At 49.6% G+C, this 9,197-nt stretch overlaps 1 pseudogene; it reads right to left on the reverse strand.

Annotated features, from left to right (window-relative positions):
• Positions 1-830: 830 nt before the first annotated feature.
• LOC144771366 (homeobox protein Hox-D13 pseudogene) lies at positions 831-1,552 on the reverse strand (annotated as a pseudogene).
• Between the last annotated feature and the right edge of the window lie 7,645 nt (positions 1,553-9,197).

A 9,197-nucleotide genomic window follows, 5' to 3' on the forward strand; every position in this document is an offset into this window, starting at 1 on the left:
AGGTTGCCCCGGAACAAAAGCCCAAAGTAAAAGCAATTGAGTTCCAGAAAAGTCTTGTAATATGTGTGGCGGTCGCAAAGTTTCAATGTTTGAATTTGTCAGTAGCGTGTAGCACGGGCGAGAATAGAAAGGCGCCTGGGAGGGCATATGGGAGATCAAAGGCATGCCTCCCTGCACATAAATCGCCGGCACTTAAGCGAGTTGTAGTGCACATAATTTATACTTGATGAAATTCAGGAATCGCGGCGCAACCCCTGTTGTTACCTCCGTGGCGTCTGACGACATGTGCCAGTGTGTGGGGAGGCTTCTCCAAGCACATATTAACCGAGGCGCTGTTTGCATGTCAAGCGCAGTGTCGTGGTGTGCACTTGTCAAACTTCACATGGGATTCAGAAACCCTCAGCCCAGAGGAAAGCTCTCCGGACGCGATGTGATTACGGGAATCATTCTGAGAGTTGCAATGAAATACGCCGAGTGCGCGCGCATGTGTGTTCCCGTGGACGTTTTGGTGGCCCACAACTTCCATTATTAAAACATCCCCCTTGACAGACAGACGGACATAAACACCATGCACACATACACATGGCATGGCATGGCACACACATCATGTCCACACACAGCTATAATCACACACGCGAAACACACATACCATATAAAAACACAAACCCCACACATACCATGCACAAACACACACACTGCGCACACACATATCCCATGTACACACCATGCACACACCACGCAAACACGACCATTTCATACACACACCGCACACACATACACACAGACACACCCCACATCACGCACTCACATACCGTGTATACAGCCTCCATGTGAACCCACGCATCTGCCTTGCTCGTCAGTTTCTTACCATGAGCTGTAATGGGATTTGGCAAAAGCGCCCCGTTCTATCTTCCAGACAGATGCAGCTGCCCCAGTCATGTCCATGAGAAGGATAAAAGCCCTCACCTGCGAAGGATGACTTCCAGAAGTGCGCGCCCTGAGGCTGCTCCTTGGCGCAGTACACGCCGCCGCTCCAGCCGTTCGCCAGGGTCCACGACTGGTAGCCGTCCATGGGGATGTATGCCTCGTGCCTGGGCTCGCCCGGCCCGAAGCCGGACACCACGTCGATGTACCCGGGCATGGGCTGGTAGGGCCCGGGGTACCCCGGGAAGTAGGAGACTTCCTTGGCCCGCGAGGATCCCTCGCTGCCCTGCGCGCTCGCCCCGCTGCCCAAGGCGGGCACGTCCATGTACTTCTCCACCGGGAAGGCGCCATGAGGCGAGGGCTTCAGGGCGCTTTGCTGCACCCCCACCCCGTGCGACATGCGGCAGCTGTAGTATCCGTTCCCAAAGTGGTAGCCATAGCCCAGGGAGGGCGCGCCGGCCCCATCCTTGCCGGAGTCCAAGCGCGCAGCGCCGGACGACCTCCCCGGGCCGGAGAAGGCGAAGCCAGATGTTGCTCGGCCAGCGGTGGGCCCGAAGACGTTGGGGGAGGCGAGGAAGCCCCGGGCCTGGCCGCTGGAAGAGGTGCCCTCCGCTCGGAGCCCGTCCATCTCCCTCTCAGGGGCCTGCGCACGGCTCTCTCCTCCACCCCCGGCCAGGCATGGCAGAGCCAGGCATCCCCCCAAGCAGGTTAGGTCACCGCGGTGCGGTGATAAAAACTAACCTCCAGCCAGAGGGAGGGAGAGGGGAGTGGGAGGAATGTGTGCGCAGCGTGCCAAGTGCAAGGCCATTGGCCGTCTGAGGCAACGTGGTCCTGGAGCGCTTGGGAATCTCTGCCCTCAACCCCCAACACAAGGTGATCTGGGCCCACTCCCCTGCGCACAGGCCCTCCTGCAAGAGGAGTCTGCCCCCAACCCACTATCCAACACTGAGGCCTCCAGCACTCTGCCCCCCCCCCTCGCCCCCAACCACCACCCGCCATCACAAGGAGGGCTCTTGCCTCCAGCACAAGGACTACCCACATCCGGCATATACTTCTGACGATTTTATCAGATTTCAGAGCCTATTTTCCCTTCACTGTAAGGTACGAACCCTTGCACGAGCTACAGATACATCTACGTGTTTCCCATCAACTCACTTTCTACACGGACGGCGGGAGAGGACACGGACGGCGGGAGGAGGGCGGGAGAAGACACGGACGGCGGGAGGAGGGCGGGAGAAGACACGGACGGCGGGAGGGGGCGGGAGAAGACACGGACGGCGGGAGGAGGGCGGGAGAAGACACGGACGGCGGGAGGAGGGCGGGAGAAGACACGGACGGCGGGAGGGGGCGGGAGGGGGCGGGAGAGGACACGGACGGCGGGAAACGTGCACAGGAAAGCGAGGGGGGGCGGAAAGGCACACAGAGGGGGCGGGAATGGACAGCGCATCTGAAATCACTTTCAGTGAAAGGGGAGGGAACGGAAAAAACGTAACTCCGCCCAGGGAAAAAATCTCGGGAACGCCCCCGAATCTGGTCCGGCCTTGACGGACAGATCCGGCACTCAATGGCTAGCCTCCATTTATGGAGCTAGCCAATGAGAGCCGGGGGACGTTCCCGAACTCCTTATAGTCAACAAAGGATTTCACCTGCGCTGAAAACCTGCGCAGAGCGCAGCCTTTCGGCAGGCGAAACCCAAAAACCCTTAATACATCAGACCATAGTTTCTATTGGGTCAGTATTGATAGTAGGTGAATTGCCAACACCTCAGGCTTTAAACATTCAATGCAAGGTATAGTGACAAGTATATATATATCACCAAGCACATGGGATAGTGGTGAAAACATGACACCAGACATTTGGAAAACATGGAACGCAGTGTCACTTGTAATGCTCTGCAAAAAAGGTTCTTTCCAAGTCCGACAAAGATTGGAGTGATATTGTTTGTATTTGCAGTGATTCAGCTACGTATATAAAAAAAAGTTGTGTGAGGACCTGTCAAAATTCATACCCGAGCTGAAGTGATTCCCTGGAGTAGATCCTTGCCACTAGTTAGATGGTATGCTGAAAGCATCTTTACAATCTTAAGAGTTAATGAGGGATGCTATTGACTTTTTAGTCCATTCTGGTGCACTGGTTTCTAATGCACAAGAACTAAAACGCAAATATTTATAATTTCGTGCTCTATGTCTCATCAAAGAAAGAGTCATCCCAACTGTGTCCCTTAGCTCATGGTTCTCAGCCCAATGGGCTAAGAATGCTGAGAGGGCCTTTTCACAGAAGTTTACATGGGAAGGAAAGAGCGAGCGCACATGACCCAAAGACTCACTGAAGAAGTATTGTATGGTGTACTACAATAAGATTAATTTGCAAAAATCTATTTGGACCTCATATACACTGTCTATATACCATGTTCTTTCAATGCAGAAAGCAAGCAATAATAAAAGCAAAACGTTCCATAAACACCGGAAAAACACTTTTTCTGTTGTTTTTAGTGGCGCGAAAATGTGTAACCACTGATAACAACTGTTTTTTAAGATATTGAAAACACTGAAAAAACCCCACCAGAATTTACCAAAAATAGAAACTGAAAACAGGAAAGCCTAAGTATACCCTTCTCTATCCGGCACGCCTGCGAATCAACCACCAGGGCAAACATATCTTTTCAAATCCGCAGCAAGTTGAGGACTTCCTAAAAACTGTCCGACGTGCACCACGAGGAGACTCAAGTGATCACATATCCAGATCTTCATCTCGCAATATAGCTGAACTCTGAAAGAATTAATGCTACTATAGAATTATCATACCCGGCTCCGGATCTTAACACTGGCCCACGATTCTTGGTGGGGCGGGGGCTCTTGTCAATACCTACTGTAATATTCACTGTGACATCTTCGCCCGGCCTCGATCACAGACAGCTCGGTGGCGGTGGTCCTGCGCTCTGTCTTGTCTGCGTGCTCTTTTGAACTCAGCTGCAGGGAAAAATTCCATCAGCTGGGGTTGACGTTCTGAACATTTCTACAGCCCGAAGCTCCTGTTGGATCCAAGCACATGGTGGTCAGATAAGTGATCTGCTTGATTTCAGACTGTTGCATGTTGTAGATGCGGGCTTAATACCTGCTCGGACAGGTTGAACTGAACTATGCCAAGCCCCCCTTATCTACCCGTTCCATTGGGTAACTGCTTACAGTTCGAGTGAGCAGGGAGGGAATCGTGACCCACCGGCGATCCCTGCACTTGGGCGATCCCCACTAGTTACTTGTATTCTTCTCTGTTGGACTTTCTAGAACCTAGATGGCAATATCAGGTCTTCTTTGGGTGGTGGGTGGGTCATGTGATGCCGGCACAATTGGGGTGCCGTTGTGGGTGGAGGTGGGTTGGGATTTGATGTTTTTGAATTTTTTTGGGGAAATTTAACAGCAGATAATCATAATAACGCGCACTGGAACGGGCATGCACTACACCAGCCATCACGATGTATCCATTGGCCACTTGTCCCTCCTCACGTAATACATTCACCCCCTGACACACTCCGTATAAAATTGCTTACATGGAATGTTTGAGGACTTTGTGAACCCCGCGAATGTCGGCAAATCCTTGCCTATCTCGATAGGCATCAGATACATATTGCGATGCTCCAAGAGACGTATGTCGGTCCACGCCGTTCCCCCTGTTTTGGCAGTAAATGGGCTGCAGGGCAAGTGTTCTCTTTTTACTCTACGTATTCCTGTGGAACCTTGATTTTAGTACAAAAGAACACGCCCTTTATCCTAGGCGGCACATTTAGCGACTCTTCTGGTAGGAGTTGCAGGCTCTGGGGCACACTGGGTACACAGTCAGTTACACTTATTTGTTGCTATGGACCTAACACAGACAATACAGACTACTTTACTACATTATGGGGACACATTCCTAAAATAGGCTCCACTCACGTCATTTGGGGAGGGGACTTTAACACTGTATATGCCCCTCCATGGACACTTTCAACCCACTTCCCCACCATTACACTAAAACTCATGACGCGCTAACGCGCTTACTTCCTGATCATGGCCGTATTGACGCCTGGCGCTACGTTCATCCCTTTGACAAGGAAATTACCTACTATACAACGGCACATGGATTGTCTACTGTGGGGTTGCTCCTTGGATTCTCTTGGTGGAACACATTGCTATAACCCTATCGGACCACACACCGGTATGCATGACACGACATCGGGACAACGTCTAAATCTTGCAGATGTTCACTGACTTCTACACCAATCTCTATCATTCACGCAGTCCGGAACCCCGGATTTTGCTCCATTCCTTCAAGACATCGCGCTGAGGTCGTTGGATGATAATCAACGGGAATGTCTAATGGCCCCCTTTGAAGAGGATGAATTAAGAGCGCCATTATGCAAATGAAATCAGGCAAAGCCCCTGGGTCCCACAGCCTCCCCATTGATTTTTATAAGGTGTATTTTGAACAGCTGCTACCGGTGTTGAAGGAGGTATACCTCGAAGCTCTGGAGGTGCAGATCCATCCCGGTACAATACGTGAGGCGTTAATCACCTGCCTCCTGAAGCCGGGAAAAGCTGCAGACCATTGTAACTCCTACCAGCCCCTCTCCCTCATTAATACGGACGCAAATATTCTCGCCAAATTCCTAGCCAATCACCTCAGTTTACTGATGGAGAAGCTAGTGTTGCCATACCAAGCAGGTTTCATTCCCTGGAGGGCAACCTCCAATAACCTACGTACTCTATTCTCCATTCTGCAAATGGTCGATCCCCAACTGGCTCTCATGGCTGTTTTTCTAGACGCTATGAAGGCCTTTGACTCTGTGGAAAGGGACTACCTTTTCACCGTCCTCCAATGCATGTGGTTACCAGTTGACTTTTTAGCGTGGATACGCCTTCTATATGCCTCTCCTACGGTGCAGGTTCTGATGAACGGTCATACAGCCCCCCCCCCCCCCTTTCTCCTCACTTGTGGTACTCGACAAGGCTGCCCTCCCTCCCCTCTCCTTTTTGCCCTCACCATAGAACCGCTTGTGGCAAAAATCAAGCAGCATCTTCAAGAAAAAGCTCTGTGTTTCTTTGACCGCCCGATCCTAATTTCCCTGTATACTGACGATGTTACCCTTTATGTCAAAGACCCTCAGCAGAACCTCAACCCACTCCTTTGCGAATTCGTTAGATTCGGTGGGCTCTCTGGTATTCATATCAATTCCTCCAAATTTCAACTTTTTTCCACTCACAACATCTTTGGTGCAATTTCCCACAGACTATCCTATGGAATGGTGTGACGCTGAGGTGAGGTACCTAGGTATACATGTTACAGTCGATCGTGCAGGGTTAATGAGGCTCAATTACGGGCGTACACTAGCGAATCTCACCAGCAGCATTTTTCGCTGGAATGCTCTTCCCCTTACTATGGCAGGTCGTATTTCACTCATAAAAATGGTCATCCTCCCCAATCTTCTATATTTGTTTTTAAATGTTCCATATGATCAAGGCAGACATTTCTTCTGCCAGCTCCGCTCTGAGCTAATCAGACTGATGTGGGGTGGTAAGCAGCCACTTTTACAGTGGGATACACGTACACAGTCAGATTTGATAGCCCTGATTTAGAACTGTACTATATCTGTGCCCAAGCACACTATACTCACTATTGGTTTCACCCTCCCAGATACACACCTCACGTGGCAACTGAGCACTGGCTGGCAGACCCCATCCCGTTGGACGGGGTTATATTGACTACACCCTTGCCCCGCGCACCCTGCCTGACCTCAGAAAAATTGTACGGTCGCGGCATGGCGCTGCATCGCACGTCTTTTGCAAGTCCCCTTTTTATATTCCCCGCTGCTCCCAATTATATACCACCCAAAGATGCTGGTCCTGCAAGAAGGAGTTTTTCGAAAAAGTCAAATTAAACATAACATGCATCATTGGGGCGACCTGTATGCTGCTGGCACATTCAGCACTAGGCAGCAGCTCTATCAGGATAAACAGCCCTCTCCCAGGGACATTTTTCTCTACATACACCTGCAACAGGGTGTTAGAGAATACACTCCCTCATATCTGCATAGAACCCCCAATACTTGCCCCCCCTGCACCATATACTACAAGCTATCACCGTGTCCCACTTGGTCTCCACACTCTATCACAACATATACACAGAAAAGGTATATCCCTCTTGTCAATCACGGGAGAAATGGGAGGCTGATATTGGACAAGAGGTCACTGACCAACAGTGGTTGTATTGATGTAAGAAGACGGAGCTAGTTTCTTCTAGCAGTCGGCTGCGTATCACTTATTACAAGTTTTTACATCGTATTTATTACACTCCTGTCAAGCTACACAAATACAAATTACGCGAAACAAACCATTGTGATAGGTGTGGGGCTGAAGCCGCTGACTTTCTTCACCTGGCATGGGATTGCAGTTCAATCTTTACCTATTGGCAACAGGTATTTACCGCTTTAGAGTTGATGACTTCATTGCAAATCCCCATGTCCCCGATTCCTGCGTTGCTGGGGTACACAGAAGAGATACCCGCTGCGCATCGTAGGTTTGTCTCGTTTACCCTCTTACTGGCCAGGCAGCGTGTAGCCTGTAGATGGGGCCGTGGGTGTGCACTCAAATGTAAGGATTGGATTGGTGATATGACACTCTGGCAAGAACAAACATGGTTGTATGCTGAAGTTCTCCCGCTCTCCCCCCGCCCCTGCGACATTTGGGGCCCATTTACAGCATATCTCCTTGAACATCCTGAGCAGTCCTCTCAAGCAACTTAGATATCCTTACCAATCTCCATTTTATGCTCTATATATATCAATGGTCCATGTTTGATCATGTTCTTTGTTTGCATTGATAATCTGGTTTACTGCCTACCTATCTTACACTGCTATATATCTGTATCTGTATATAAGGTATGGCTGCAAAGTACAGTTTTAATGTCTGTTGTTTTGTTCCAAGGCAAATGTGTTACAATCTAAATTATTCCATGGTCACTGTGGTACGTATACAGGTCTCTGTAATGTAAAGTGTCATGCTACTGTGTGCATTCTCATTGATTATGATTATGAATACTCTGCTTGTTACTTTGAAAACCTTTTAATACACAAATTTAAAGAAAAACATAGGGGGGCTGTTTTTTCATGAAAGAGTCATAACTACCATTAATGTAGCTGGTGCAGTGGCACTGGGACCAAGAGTGTGATGAGGCCACTGCACCCCAAGTATGACTGTCTAAATAGCAATAAGTGGAGTGGAGGCCCATTTAATATTCTAGTATTAGGGCCCAGGTCACCCTTTATGCACACGGAACAGGGTCCCAGGGGAAGGGGATGTGGGACTTTGTTCCCTTATTTTATTACACAAAGGGGCCGACAGCCTATTCTGAGCCTCAGGGCTAGGAGTAATAGCTCTGTGTAATGGGCAGAGGATGAAACCTGTTTTGTAGGGCTGTAGGTATCATAGGTCCTGAAGATGCAAGGGTACTGGGGCCCGTGGTGTGAGGGGCCAATCACACCCCAATTATGGCTGTTTTATTATCCTTCCTTGTTTGCATTTGGCCCCAGTGCACCCTTGCTGTGCCAGTATTTTTTGCCTCATACCAATAGCCCATGTATGGTGAATATTGCAGCAGAGGAGACATCTTAGTTTGGACCTCAGAGAAATGATAGAAGGGGTATGGCTAAGCTCAGGGCCCAAGTTTTTAACAAACAGCAGAGGAGACAGCCTGTTTTGCAAGGCAGTAGCTATCATTAGTGAATCAGGTAAAGTGGCACTGGATCCTGGGGGATCGAGAGGCCCACTACATCCGAATCATGGCTGTCTTACTTTCCTAAAGAGGCATGTGGTCTTGCTAGCATTAGAGCCGAGGTAACGGTTGCAACAAAGTGGGGGCAACACTTGGGGGCTCATTTGTTTCTGAAAGGAACAGAGACTCTGTTTCAGGACTGGAGTGATGGCCAGGTACTGTGGGAAATTCAGAGGCAGAGAGGCAGTATGATAACCAGGGCTGCTGGTGTCCTTAGAGCAGCAGGTACAGTTGCATTGAGGCCAAGGAGTGTTCGGGCCTCACAACACCCTAAGTATGTGGGGCAGAGTTTTTTGGTAAATTTTTGTTTTTGTGTGACATATTTGCTCTTTTATAATGCTTACATTAGGTGCAGAATTTGAGCTACGGAAAAGCACTCCTAAAATGCTCTCATACTCCCAGCCTTCTGCGCTCAGCCTTCCAAACCCTGCTCCCCAAAGTCTTGCTATAAAGTTTTAGTGGGGGACCCA

This window comes from Lissotriton helveticus, chromosome 1_1, assembly GCF_964261635.1.
Source record: "Lissotriton helveticus chromosome 1_1, aLisHel1.1, whole genome shotgun sequence".
Classification (NCBI taxonomy): domain Eukaryota; kingdom Metazoa; phylum Chordata; class Amphibia; order Caudata; family Salamandridae; genus Lissotriton; species Lissotriton helveticus.